The sequence below is a fragment of the Pelodiscus sinensis genome, chromosome 26 (assembly GCF_049634645.1).
Source record: "Pelodiscus sinensis isolate JC-2024 chromosome 26, ASM4963464v1, whole genome shotgun sequence".
NCBI classification, from domain to species: Eukaryota; Metazoa; Chordata; order Testudines; family Trionychidae; genus Pelodiscus; species Pelodiscus sinensis.
This window is the reverse complement of record NC_134736.1, coordinates 21,608,425-21,621,827: the sequence shown is the minus strand read 5'-3', so window position 1 is coordinate 21,621,827 and position 13,403 is coordinate 21,608,425. Positions and strand designations below refer to the sequence as shown.

The window sequence follows — 13,403 nt, the reverse complement described above, 5'->3', positions numbered from 1 at the left end:
AGAATAATAGGACTGGAAGGGACCTCGAGAGGTCATCGAGTCCAGCCCCCCACCCTCAAGGCAGGATCAAGCTCCGTCTACACCATCCCTGACAGATGTCTATCTAACCTGTTCTTAAATATCTCCAGAGAGGGAGATTCCACCACCTCCCTTGGCAATTTATTCCAATATTTGACCTCCCTGACAGTTAGGAATTTTTTCCTAATGTCCAATCTAAACCTCCCCTGCTGCACTTTAAACCCATTACTCCTTGTCCTGTCCTCAGAAACCAAGAGGAACAAATTTTCTCCTTCCTCCTTGTGACACCCTTTTAGATATTTGAAAACCGCTATCATGTCCCCCCTTAATCTTCTTTTTTCCAAACTAAACAAGCCCAGTTCATGAAGTCTGGCTTCATAGGTCATGTTCTCTAAAGCTTTAATCATTCTTGTCGCTCTTCTCTGTACCCTTTCCAATTTCTCCACATCTTTCTTGAAATGTGGCGCCCGGAACTGGACACAGTACTCCAGCTGAGGCCTAACTAGTGCAGAGTAGAGCGGCAGAATGACTTCACGAGTTTTGCTTACAACACACCTGTTGATACAACCTAGAATCATATTTGCTTTTTTTGCAACAGCATCACACTGTTGACTCATATTCAACTTGTGGTCCACTATGACCCCTAGATCCCTTTCCGCCATGCTCCTTCCTAGACAGTCGCTTCCCACCTTGTGGCTACGTCTACACTGGCCCCTCTTCCGTAAGGGGCATGTAAATTTCAAGAGTCGTCGTAGGGAAATCCGCGGGGGATTTAAATATCCCCCGCGGCATTTAAATAAAAATGTCCGCCGCTTTTTTCCGGCTTTTAAAAAAGCCGGAAAAGAGCGTCTAGACTGGCCCCGATCCTCCGGAAAAAGTGCCCTTTTCCGGAGGCTCTTATTCTTACTTTGAAGTAAGAATAAGAGCCTCCGGAAAAGGGCACTTTTTCCGGAGGATCGGGGCCAGTCTAGACGCTCTTTTCCGGCTTTTTTAAAAGCCGGAAAAAAGCGGCGGACATTTTTATTTAAATGCCGCGGGGGATATTTAAATCCCCCGCGGATTTCCCTACGACGACTCTTGAAATTTACATGCCCCTTACGGAAGAGGGGCCAGTGTAGACGTAGCCTGTATGTATGGAACTGATTGTTCCTTCCTAAGTGGAGCACTTTGCATTTCTCTTTATTAAACTTCATCCTGTTTACCTCTGACCATTTCTCTAACTTGCTAAGGTCATTTTGAATTATGTCCCTATCCTCCAAAGAAGTTGCAACCCCACCCAGTTTGGTATCATCTGCAAACTTAATAAGCGTACTCTCTATCCCAATATCTACAAAATGTGAGCAAAGGAAGCAACAAGGCACCACTGGGAGTTGAACCCAGGCTCTTCTGTTTAGAAGGAGCAAGCTAAGCCATGGTGCCCCCCCTCAAGCTGTTGGGTGAAACTGCTCTGTGGTCCCAGACAACACCTTTGACTCCCAAAGTGCAGCAATTTCCTTCCAGCCCTGGCTGTGTCTGTGGCTGAGCTGCACAAAGGAAGATACAAGATCCCTGCTGGGGTCTTTGCTGGATGAACATGCCTGAGGAAAGAAGCTGGAAGCGCAACAGACACACAAAAGGGGACGTGGGACAGTTTGAGTCACACACACGGCAGGTGGCGCAGCTCAGCCAGGGACCTTATCCACTCACAGAGCTTCACAGCTTCTCCACGCCCCGAACCCCACCAGGCAAACTGCCCCATGGGCTTTGCCCGCACCATGCTCAGGGCCTGGGGATTTTCTGTCCTTTTGCCAGACCAAATAACTAGCCCCGTGGTCCTCTGGAGTCTCTGCCTTTCATGGACCTTCTCATCCTCAGACTCCTCTTTGTCTCCAGACAGACTCTGCTCTGCTACAGCCACCTCTTGCTGTCTGTCACTCCTGGGCCTTCTAGAGTAAAATGTGCCCCTTCATTCTGACTTTGAATACCTGGGGTTTTAGGAACCAGATCTGCACCTAACACAAGCTAGTGAGGGGTCTGGACACCTTCTGCAGAGAAGGAGACAGTAACTGCAGAGCATCCTTGCCAACTATTTCAGAGAGTAGAGGAATGCAAACTCTTTGTCAGTTAAAGGAAACTGTCACCCCAGGTGGGACAATCCCTGCGTTAGGAGGCCAGTGCCTTGTCCATTAGGCCACTGGGGCACACAGAGAAGCCTGGCAGGGAAAGAAATTCACCCTTCTAAATGGCCCTTCTTCAACTTTTAGCTCCTAATGAAGCCCCTTTGAAGAAGCCAGATACACAGGAAGGGCTGATCACACCCCTCTGAAAATCAGCTTTCCATGGGTATAGGCAGCTGGCTCCAAGTCATGGGCCTTGATATCTCGTCTCCCTCCCGAAACCAGGGAAGTGTCTCCCACCGCTGCAGTGTCCTGATGCTCTATGGCCGTGTCTGTACAGCAGGGACAGCAACACTCACAGCCCCACAGGAGGGCCCCTGGTAGCCTCTGATGTTCCCTGTGTGAGCCCCAGAACCAGCCCTGAGTGAGGGGGGCAGGAGGAGCATCTCACACATGCCAAGGGGCTGGCTAGTGGCACGACATGAGCATGCCAGGCAGCAGTGACATCACAAGGAACTTTTACAGCGCCTCAGCTTATTGGCTGGGAGGCAGTGACCTCACAGAGCAACCTTGGCAACAGCCAGGTGGGACAGGGGCAATCTCAGAGACCCCCCTGGCCTGGCTGCCTGGAATCTCCTTTGTGAGGTTTCCCCTTGACGGCAGAAGGGTTTGAGGGTCCGAGCTGGGAGTGTCTCTGTGGAGGGAAGACCTGGAAGCAGAACTCACCTCTAAGGCAGCCTCAGACCAGAGCACCCAGGACCCCTCTGCATGACTGCTGAAATGGTTTGCAGTGTGAATTCTGTGGGTCAGGTGACGTCAGGCCTGGGCACTGAGATTATTTACCAGTTTCCCTGGCTTGTTGTTACTTAGAGCTGTGATGGCCGAGTGGTTAAGGTGTTGGACTTAAGATCTAATAGGGTTTCCCTGCGCAGGTTCAAATCCTGATCACAGCGACGCCTGTGTTTTGGCCACAAGCCTTTCTAGGGCAACATGGTACCCAAACCCTGAGAAGAACGTGGCCTGTCCCATCAGAAGGGACACCTGCAGAAGGCAACAAGGCAACAGAGGCTAGAAAAGCAGGAGAGAACATGGGTTGCAGGGTCCTGCCTAACAATAGGAAAACCAGTCTGGCTTTCAGCAGAGCCATGGACACAGCCAGGGGACCAAGTTCCTCGAGTGGCCCCTCCCTCTCCCCAAAAGCCAGCCCTGGTTGGGTAAAAAGATGCTGGGCCCAGAGGCCTCCCTTCACCTGGCAGAGGCAGAAGTGATGGAGACAGGCCCAGGCGTGTGTGGGCTACAAAAGCCTCTTGTCCCCTTCTCAACTCCTAACAGAGCAAACATCAGGGAGAGTAGCTCAGTGATAGACTACAAATTATATGAGCGTTACTTCAAATCCAAGTCTGTGTCTACACTGGGCCACTTATTCCGGAACAGCAGCTGCTTTTCCAGAATAACTTGCCAGCTGTCTACACTGGCCGCTTGGCCGCTTGCTTTTCCGGAAAAGCAATGATGATCTACTGTAAAATTGTCAGTGTTTTTCCGGAAAAACTATGCTGCTCCCGTTCGGGCAAAAGTCCTTTTCCGGAAAAACTGTTCCGGAAAAGGGCCAGTGTAGACAGCACAGTAGTCTTTTCCGCAAAAAAACCCTGATTGTGAAAATGGCGATCGGTGCTTTTTTCCGGAAAAGCGCGTCTACATTGGCCATGGACGCTTTTCCGGAAAAAGTGCTTTTCCGGAAAAGCATCCTGCCAAAGTAGACGCGCTTTTTCCGGAAATACTTATAACGGAAAACTGTTCTGTTTTAAGCATTTCCGGAAAAGGGTGCCAGTGTAGACGTAGCCTTAAGGGTACGTCTAGACAACATGCCTCTGTCTCTGTCCAGCTGGCCGGCCGTTAGGGTAAACTTCCTGTAAGGCGAGCAGGGTGGCTGAAGAGGGGCATCAATGGCCTAGGAAAGTGATGTGCTTCCAGGGAGAAGGCAGAAAAAGCAAAAAAAAAGAACCCCCCCCCCCCGCCCCGTGGGCCGGGCCAAGCCAGGGACTGAGCAGAGAAAAACACAGAAAACTAGGAATGCTCACCACAGAGAGAAAAAGAAGTGAGAACAGAAGCAGCAACATTCCCTCTCTGTTTGTCTTGGTCATCTGTCAGTCTATTTTTCACAGCAAGCCCCAGGGGAAAGCACAAACACAGATTCCCACTACCACAAATAATGTAGTCAAGTTTCCCACATTTGGGGAAATCACAGGGGTCAGCACACCCGCAGTGCAATGGATGAGCCTCACCCTGGGAAAACCACCTTTGCAATCATGATATCTTCCCTACCAGGTAAGTATGATCTCCACCTGCACAACCACCGCCTGCCCCCCAACGTCCAAACTCTTTCACATCATGGGGGACGCCGCCTCGTGCACCCACACCGCCACACCCCAAACGCTCCCCTACCGCCCACCCCTGCCTCCAAGCTGCCCCCGACACCCACATCGAGCCCCGCTTGCCCAACGTGGGCCCCGCTCGCCAGCCTGCTTCCGCTCCCACAAGCCTCCACTCGTGCCCACATCTGCATTTGTGCTCAAGCCGCTCCACCTCTCCGCCTGGGACATGCCCCCACCTGACTTTCTGCCTGGGCCCAGCACTCTCTCCCCTCTCCGGCCTGAGCCCCGCTTCGGCGGCGAGGAGCCCGGTGGCGCTGCTGCACCCTGACTCACGAAAATGGTGATCGGGGCTTTTTTGTGGAAAACCGCATCTAGATTGGCACGGACGCTTTTCTGCAAAAAGTGCTTTTGCGGAAAAGCATCCTGCCAATCTAGATGTGCTTTTCCGAAAATGCTTTTAAAGGAAAACTTTTCTGTTAAAAGCATTTTCGGAAAATCATGCCAGTGTAGACGTAGCCAAGCAGTATGCAGGTAATCAAATGGTTGAAATGGCAAGACACTGTTTTTCTTTGTGATACTGTCTGATATCCTTTTTGTGTGCATTGATTCTTTGGTGAAGCATCTGAGACATTTGTCCAGTTATATACATTATCTTACCCATTACAAAGATAGCTTCCCCAATTATCACCTCTAATATCATTAGCTCACAGACATTTACCTCCCCCCTCCCATCTCTCCTCTGTTTTGAAATTTGATTTGTCTTTTTTATAGGTGTTCACTTTTTTTGATTGTATCCTTTGGCTACGTCTAGACTGGCATGATTTTCCACAAATGCTTTTAACGGAAGGCTGTGTCTAGACTGGCCAGTTTTTCCAGAAAATCAGCTGCTTTTCTAGAAAAACTTGCCAGCTGTCTACACTGGCAGCTTAAATTTAGGCAAAAGCACTGACGATCTCGCGTAAGATTGTCAGTGTTCTTGCGCAAATACTATGCTGCTCCGGTTCGGGCAAAAGTCCTTCTGCACAAAACTTTTGAGCAAAAGGACCAGTGTAGACAGCCCAGATTTGTTTTCCGCCAAAAAGCCCGGATCGCGAAAATGGCGATCAGGGCTTTTTTGCGAAAAAGCGTGTCAAGATTGGCACGGACGATTTTCCGCCAAAAGTTCTTTTCCACCAAAAGCATTCTGGAAAATCATGCCAGTCTAGACATAGCCCCTCTTGTTAGCACTGCATAGTTCTACTTTTTGTTTTAGCTAGACTAGACTAACACTACTACTAATATAAAAAGTAACACACTATAAGATACAACAACATTTTCAAATAAACACAGGCACCTACAGGCCTCACTACAAAAACTAATAGTTCAGTTCTGTTTTTTTACACCATTGGGTAGCTTCACTGGAGTGAAGCCTCAAAAAATTGAGTACAAACTCATAAATGTTCCACTCCATGGAAATCTTTAGTAAAAGGCGAAAGATTTATACAATCTGAAGAGAAACCAGAGTATACTGCAGTTGCTGCAGAGGCACTGCCAGAAAAACGGCGTCTGTTTCTCAACTCATGGTGGCTACACCAGACCGTCTGCAAATCCCCACCCCTTCTGCAGCCTGTTGCTCTGCCGTGCTGATAGCCTGAGTTTTGTGTGGGAGCCAGGGGCTTTAGGAGCAAACTCTGCCCCATGGACGTGGGTGGTGAATCACTGTGCGCAATGCATCGTGGGTATGTAAATGAGCTCCCCTGGGTACACCCGAGCATGCGGAGGAGCCCAGATCTCCGAGCTGCGGCTGCAGCCCCTAGCTCGCTGCCATGGGCCGGGCTGGGCAGCTGCTGCTGGTCCCACCGCTGTTCCGGGCGCAGGCCATATGCTGGTTCCCCGTGGGCCCTTGGGCCAGTAGCTTGGGGGTGCCGGGCTCCGCGCTTCCCTCGGGAGGGGCAGGCAGGCTTGGGGCTCTGGTCGCTGCCGTGTGTAAGGGCCGGGGCACGAGCCGCTGAACTGCCCCGGGGGAGGGTGGGTCAGCCATGGAGCCTACAAGGATCCAACCCGCCCCGCAGCAGCAAAGCCAGTGGCTTGTCCCCAGCCTCCAACGCTTCAGCCTGCACCTGTGGCCCTTCTCGGTAGCCCACCCGCTGTGATCGAGCCAGACCCCGGGACACCCGAGTGCGATTATTCTCCCCCGTCTGGGCCGGCTGGTGCTGCCCCCAGTTTGCTCGCGCTGTTTAAACACCTCAGTCTCCGCCCCTAGGAGCTTCCGTTCCCTAAAGGAGCCGGGTTGGTTCCAACCTTCTCAGGAACATTCACAGCGCGGAACAGAACAGGAACAGCCGCACTGGTGACGAAACCCTGGCACAGGGTCTAGCGCGGGGTTTGTAACCTCCTCATCTGGGAGCATCACTGGAAAAATTCTCTGACACGCTGTGCTTCTATTGCATTATCTACACGGCGAGTTTTCTCAGCAAAAAAAGGTGCTAATTAGGATCTCATTTGCATGAGTCCTGATCTTATATGCATATTTTCTGGCGAACTGATTTTGCACTGAGGGACTTGTACCTCGGCCTCCTCTGCCCTTGGTGCCGGCTCTCCCGGCTGCCCCTGAGCGCTGCTGGCCAAAGGAGGCAGCAAGGCAGGAGAGGGGGGAGGAGCAAATCCTGCTGAGGCCGACAGCTCGGGCACAAGCCTCCAGCCCCAGCACAAAACCTTCACCCGGCCCGTGTGTCTCCCTCCTGCCCCCGCACACGCTCACAGGGGGAAACGTGCCCCATGTTCCATCCCCGCACCAGGCCTGGGCGACAGGCTCAGCCCTCAAGCAGCCCACAGGGCCTGTGAGGGATGGACTGAGAGCAGGGCCCTACGGACACCCCCAGTCCTGCCCCACTGGCCTGCTCAGGGCTGGCACAGGACAGGCAGGAACGGCAGCCGGGGAGAAAGCAGCTTGGACTGACGGGCGAGTCTCACTTGCTGACCAGGCCCTGGGCTCTGGGGCCAGCCCCCCTGTGGGTCAGAGCCCCCCGGCCACAATGCTATTCCAGGGGGCCTGGTTCCAGGGCACCTAATCCCAGGGCTGGGGGGCTGGAGGCCTTTTCCCTGGAGTCTCAGAGCTCCCCAGTGTCGGCTGCCGCTGGCCTGAATGGTGCTGGATGCTCCTGCTCCCCTCCCAGTAGGCTGGCCCTGCGCAGGCTCTGTGCTCGCTGGAGCCTCCTCCTGCCAGGTCCCCGGCCTGCTCCCGGCAAAGCCTCAGCCTGGCTCCTTTCCTGCCCTCTGCTTGCAGGGCCCCTGTAAATAGCTCCGGGCGGATCCCCGAGCCCCAGCATTGGGTGCAGCACTGCTGGGCCCCCGGAGCCCGGGCTGCAGCCAGGAGGGGGAATCTTCCGCAGGGCCGATGGGATGTAGAAAGCTGCTCCCTGGGAACCTTTCCCACAGCAGCGCCCCCAGCCTGGACAGCCCCTGCCTGGCCCAGCCCCTACCTCAGGATGGGCAGCATTTGGGGGGGGCAGGTAGGAGAAACCCCCCCTCCCCTTCCCAGAGAGCAGACCCCCCCGGGCTGCAGTAGGAGGATCTGGCCCAGGGCTGCTCTCAGCAGAGGGGGCTGTGATCCCAGCCTGGGTCCAGGGAAGCTGCTACCAGCTCGTGCAGGGCAGGGGGAGCCATCCCAGAGAGGGTGGGGAGGGGGATCAAGAGGGGTGGGGGCAGATAAGAGAGGTGAAGGGGAACAGGGACGTGTGAGGTGGGGCAGGAAGGGGAGGCAGGAGGTGCTGAAGGGAGGTTGGGGGGATCATGCCAGGCATGGGGTGGCTGGGAGCAGGGGTGCAATGGAGGGAAACTCATGGGGGGGGGGTCACAGGAAAGGAAAGGGGGCAGGGGAGGTTGGGAGGAGACTGGGGGAGCAAGAGCAGCCTGGCTGGGGGAGGGGGAGACACAGGGCAGGGCTTGTACAGAAGGAAGGGGGGAGATACAATGGCAGCTCCCCCACCCCCATGGGGCAGGAGGGGGGGCAGAGGTGCCTGGTGGTGGCACTTGGGGGCACTAACTCCTTTGCCCCAAACAGAATTTCTAAAGTTTATAACCAGGGTGTCCCAAATGCCCCCTGCCTCTGTGGGTGCCTCTCCCTGCGCCCCTCCCTCTGCAGGCTCCAGTCCCCCCGGGGGAGGAGCTGCCCCCTCCAGAAGCCTGAGGGGAATTGTTTCTGTGAATTTTTTTAAGTGTAGATACCTGCAAACACTGATCTGTAGGGACTGGCAACAGTTTATTTCCATATTTGCATATTTGTTATTTGCATAATGGATATGCAGATATGTAAATATGTTACCGGTCTGGGAAAAGTTTGTGAATGGGTTTGGCTGTCCATGGTATATAAAAAAAGGTTAGTAAACACTGGCCTGATCCATGGGGGCTGGCCAAATGCAAGGCAGGGAAAACACTAGGGCTCTGTCTACACTCACGGATTCTTGCATGAGAAATATGCAAATGAGGCTAAGCATGAAATATCGCTGAGCCTCATTTGCATGCCTAATGAGCTGCCATTTTTGCAAAGGAGGCTCTTGCTCCAGAAGGAGCTGTCTACACTGCCCCTTCTTGCACAAGGAAAACTCCCTCTCGTGCAATGCCACTACGACGATTATTTTCAGGAATAGTGACATTGCACAAGAGGGGTTTTCTTGCGCAAGAAGGGGCAGTGTAGACAGCTCCTTCTGGAGCAAGAGCCTCTTCTGCAAAAATGGTGGCTCGTTAAGTATGTAAATGAAGCTCCATGATATTCCACACTTAGGCTTATTTACATATTTCTCGTGCAAGAAGCTGGGAGTGTAGACATAGCCCGGTGAATGTGGGGGGGGGGGGGATTTTCCCCACCAGGCCTTTGTCCCACGGAATCCCTGGGGACATTGGGTTTTGTCTTGTTTGGTTTCCCTTTTCCCTGCTTCCCTCCTCACTGGGTGGGAGGGGGCGGCTCTCTCACCCTTTCGGTGGGAAGCCCTGGCACAGGGATGGGCCGGGAAGATGCTCTGAGAGTGAGTCCCTGGGCTATTTGGGGAGAGAACTTGCACACGTCTAGCATTTCCTTTGTCACCAGGATGGCTGAGTTGTTAAGGTGTTGGACTTAAGATCCAATAGATGTTTGTCTGCGTGGGTTCAAACCCCACTCTTGGTAGCTTCCTGTTTTGGACAGACATCCATCTGGATGGTGATTTGCCATGCTATGAGGGCAGAGGACTGGACTTCCTTTCTGAAGGTCCCTTTGGCTATGTTTGGCGGCATCTTGCCATGTGCTTTTGTGCAAGAGGATCCATGGCAGTGTGGATGCTCTCCTGTGCAAGAAAGCTCCGATGGCCATTTTAGCTATAGGGCAAGAAACCCTTGTCCTGCACCCACGTTACCCTCTTGCGCAAGAGGACTTACACCTGTTAGAAAAGAGCGGTGAGGAGTGGTGTGAGGGTGTTGCTAGCAGCAGTGAGTACTGGGAGGTGTCCCGTCACCTGGGCTCCGTGTAGGGCTGCCAGATGGTTTCTACAAAAATACCAGAGACACTTGACATGACATCTCAATCGACATTATTGTTATTATTTAGAAAATACCGGACATTTCTATTTCTATTTTCTCAGTTTGTTTCCTGAACAGAAAGCTCAAATACTGGACTGTCTAGTTCAAAACTGGACACCTGGCAACCCAGCTCCATGTCAGCAGGGAAATGCAGTCCAACACCTCCCCCCATATGCTGGCCCAGCCTTGTGCCTGCTGGTGGGGCTGCCTCCCCCCACATCAGTGGGGCCTCCTGCCCCTGTGCTGCTGCAGCAACTGCCAGTCTGCCCGCACCCAGGCCTGGCAGCCATGTTGTCCGGAGGCAAGAGCAGGGAGAACGGCACCTTCCTAGCCCAGCACAGCCCCCTCATCCCATCGCTGAGGGAACTTTCCCCCAATGCCAGCCCCATGCCCAAGGGCTTTGTAAAAGGGCCAGGCCAAAGTAGCTCCCCCCTTGCACCTACTGAGCCTCTGCCCTGTCACCAGACAGACCCTGCTCTGCTCCAGCCCCCTCCCTCTGTCTGAGTCACTCCTGGAGCTGGTGGGACTAGACAGCTGCTGTCCTATGGGATGTGGCATTTCTTGGGGAACCATTTCTCATGGGGAAAAAAGCAACCCAAAGCTTCTAATCAACCCTCAGAAGGTCACAGTTCTATACCCCAGGTGCAACTTGAACCCACAACCCCTGGCTCCGGAGGCCAGTGCCTTGTCCATTAGGCCACTGGGGCCACACGAGAAACAGGGAGATGGGACAGAAATTCCCTGTCCCAAAGGCGCACCCCTCACATTGGCTGGGCAGACATGTCCCTCCTCTCTACCCCAGCAGACTCGTCTGCAGCCCCTGGCAGGGAGGCAGCTGGGCAGGTCGCTGGCAGAGCTGAGCCCAGGCTGGCAGCAGTGCAGGCTGGTCGGCCACAGCCCTGGGAGAGCAGCTGGGGGCTCGGCTGTGGGGCGATGGGCCCGTGTGCTCTGCTGCTCACTGGCGAGCTGGCTGCCCAAGTGCCCACACAGACGCTTCTTCAATCCCCCCCCCAGCCGCCCACCCCAGCCTCTTCCAGCACAGCCTGCCCCACCCCCCACAGGGCTTCCACAGGGGCCTCTGTCCCAGGGGAAATGGGGAGTCCCCACCCCAGGAACCCACCCATCCTCCTGCTACTCCCAAGAGCAGAGGATTCACCCGGCACAAGTAAGTGCCTCTGTCCCCCCTGACCCCGGCTGCTGGGTTCCCTCCTGTTTAGCTGCCTGGCCCCAGGGAAGGTCACATGAGACTGCTCATATCACCCCCTCAGCACGGAGCCCTGGGCAGCCGCCCTGCTCGCTCAGGTCTAAGGCTGGCAGGGCCTGCAGGGATACTGGGTTTGAATTACAAGGTGTTGGAGCAGCTATTAAAAGGCTTCTTCCTTGGCAGGGGCATTCTGCTTGTGGATTGGCTGTTTCTTGGATGACTGGTGCTTGCACATGCAGCTGGGCTTTAGCAAATCAGAATGATGCGAGTCGTGAGTAACCCAGTGCCTCTGGAAATGGGAGTGGAGTAAAAAGTACAATATTGTCTAAAAAAATAAAATAACTTGAATAAAAATCAAAGTCTGACAAAAATAAATTACTTGAGTAAAGTACAAATACCCAAAAAAGGTCTTGAGCAGTGTGATCAAGTATTTCTAATTAGTTATTTTCCACCTCTGCCTGGCAGGCAGGGGTTCCTGGCCCCTTGCTGGTCTGCAGACTGGCAGTTTGTTACCACTGACTTAGAGGAGCCCCAGGATCTGCAGTTTCAGGAAGAAACAGCAGGAGATTTTGATTGGCTGCCAGGTGCTCCACATGCTAATCAGGAGGCGTGTTTCTGTAAACAGGGCCTGGGAGCATATTCTAATATGCAGATTTCTAAACCTGGTGGAGTGTGTTTGAATGGGACAAGCATTTTGCTGAGATTATTTCTGTTCTTTAGTTTTCTAAGTGTTGTGTGAAAACATTCCTCATGAGGAGAAAGTGAATGCACATGAGTGTGGGTGTGTAGCGAGCAGGCTGCTGTTAAAACTGTATTTTCAGAGATTGTTTTTAAAGTTGGTAACTTGAAAACTGTAGTTAAAAGTGGTTGGTCTTGCTAGCTATGAGAATGAGTCACAATGTTTTTTTCTGGGCATGAAGCAAACAGACAGTATTGTTTTAATATAAATACTGTCTGCTTTTGGTGATTGTTCCTCTTTTCCTGTTGGGAAGCTGGAGGAAGAGAGCACAGGCTGAGTGGTTGGCTGCTGTCAAAAAGTTCTAAATTAGTTTTGAAGTTGAAAGGAGCAGTGATTTCACTTTATCATCCTGTCCTGGCTTTTCTTGAGTTTCTGGTTTTACGTGTGCTACTCTGGTCCTGATCCTGATGTTTTCATGCTGTTCTCTCATCTGCTTTTGGGTCTTTTGGTCTTTTTCCATGTAGTTCTTACACTGGGTTTAGCCAGCCTCTTGGATCTGCTTCACGCCTTGTCCCTCATCTGTTCCCTAGTGGCCCTGGGGGAGAGAGATACTAGCCACAGCCAGGTGTTAATTATCCCTTGGGGTAGTGTCTTTCTCCCATAACATGTAGCTAAGATATTTGTTAGTAACTGGCAGATGCTGTGGGGGCTCACCCACAAACTCAATATTGGTGCACAAGACGAAACTCACCTGCTCCTGGAACAGGAACACTGACGAGCAGTGAGGCCCCTCCCTGGCAGCACCCAGCAGTGAGAGCTGAGTGAAGGGGGAGGCAGGACCAGGGGGAGAAGGCTCCATGACTGTGTCAGAGGGAGGCTCTGCCCTGGCCAGTGGGGAATCGTTGCCTCTCCAACGTGCCCAGGCCTGGTGGGTCATTTCCCCAGGTTACTGAGTGGGGGCTGGAGCCAGTTCTGGGTTGTCTCCTTCAACAACTAGCTGGGCTAGTGCTGAGTGCACCACAGAGCTTCCTGCAGGTGGGGAGGGAGAGGCTGGGAAGGGAACTCTAAGTAACCTGTTGGATCACAGCTGCCATAACATTTTTCAGTGATGACAGAGCCATACTTGTTCGTTTTCCTGGAAAAAGTCAGAGCTCTTGCGCAAAAAGGCTTATTCCTCATAGAAAGAGGAATAACTCTTGAACAAAATGCCCTCTCTTCTGATGAGCTGTAAATTTACTTGTGCAAAAACACGCTCATAGGCTGTGTCTAGACTGGCATGATTTTCCGGAAATGCTTTTAATGCAAAAGGTTTCCATTAAAACCATTTTCGGAACAGAGCATCTAGATTGGCATGGACACTTTTGCGCAAAAGCGTCCCTGGCCAATCTAGACGCGCTTTTGCGCAAAAAAGTCCCGATCGCCATTTTCGCGATCGGGGCTTTTTTGCAGAAAATAAATCTCATCTGTCTACACTGGCCCTTTTGCACAAAAGTTTTGCGGAA

General features: G+C 52.8%; 5 non-coding genes across 5 annotated transcripts; 3 read left to right on the top strand and 2 right to left on the bottom strand.

The window, feature by feature from the left end:
• The first annotated feature begins 2,985 nt into the window (after positions 1-2,985).
• On the top strand, positions 2,986-3,067 carry TRNAL-UAA (transfer RNA leucine (anticodon UAA)). The gene has a single exon. It is a non-coding gene; the product is annotated as a tRNA-Leu (tRNA).
• A 1,216-nt stretch (positions 3,068-4,283) lies between these two features.
• On the bottom strand, positions 4,284-4,447 carry LOC142820576 (U1 spliceosomal RNA). The gene has a single exon (XR_012897802.1). It is a non-coding gene; the product is annotated as a U1 spliceosomal RNA (small nuclear RNA).
• A 1,429-nt stretch (positions 4,448-5,876) lies between these two features.
• On the bottom strand, positions 5,877-5,992 carry LOC142820573 (U5 spliceosomal RNA). The gene has a single exon (XR_012897799.1). It is a non-coding gene; the product is annotated as a U5 spliceosomal RNA (small nuclear RNA).
• A 3,554-nt stretch (positions 5,993-9,546) lies between these two features.
• TRNAL-UAA (transfer RNA leucine (anticodon UAA)) lies at positions 9,547-9,629 on the top strand. The gene has a single exon. It is a non-coding gene; the product is annotated as a tRNA-Leu (tRNA).
• Positions 9,630-12,027: 2,398 nt separating this feature from the next.
• On the top strand, positions 12,028-12,243 carry LOC142820571 (small nucleolar RNA U3). The gene has a single exon (XR_012897798.1). It is a non-coding gene; the product is annotated as a small nucleolar RNA U3 (small nucleolar RNA).
• The last annotated feature ends 1,160 nt before the right edge of the window (positions 12,244-13,403 follow it).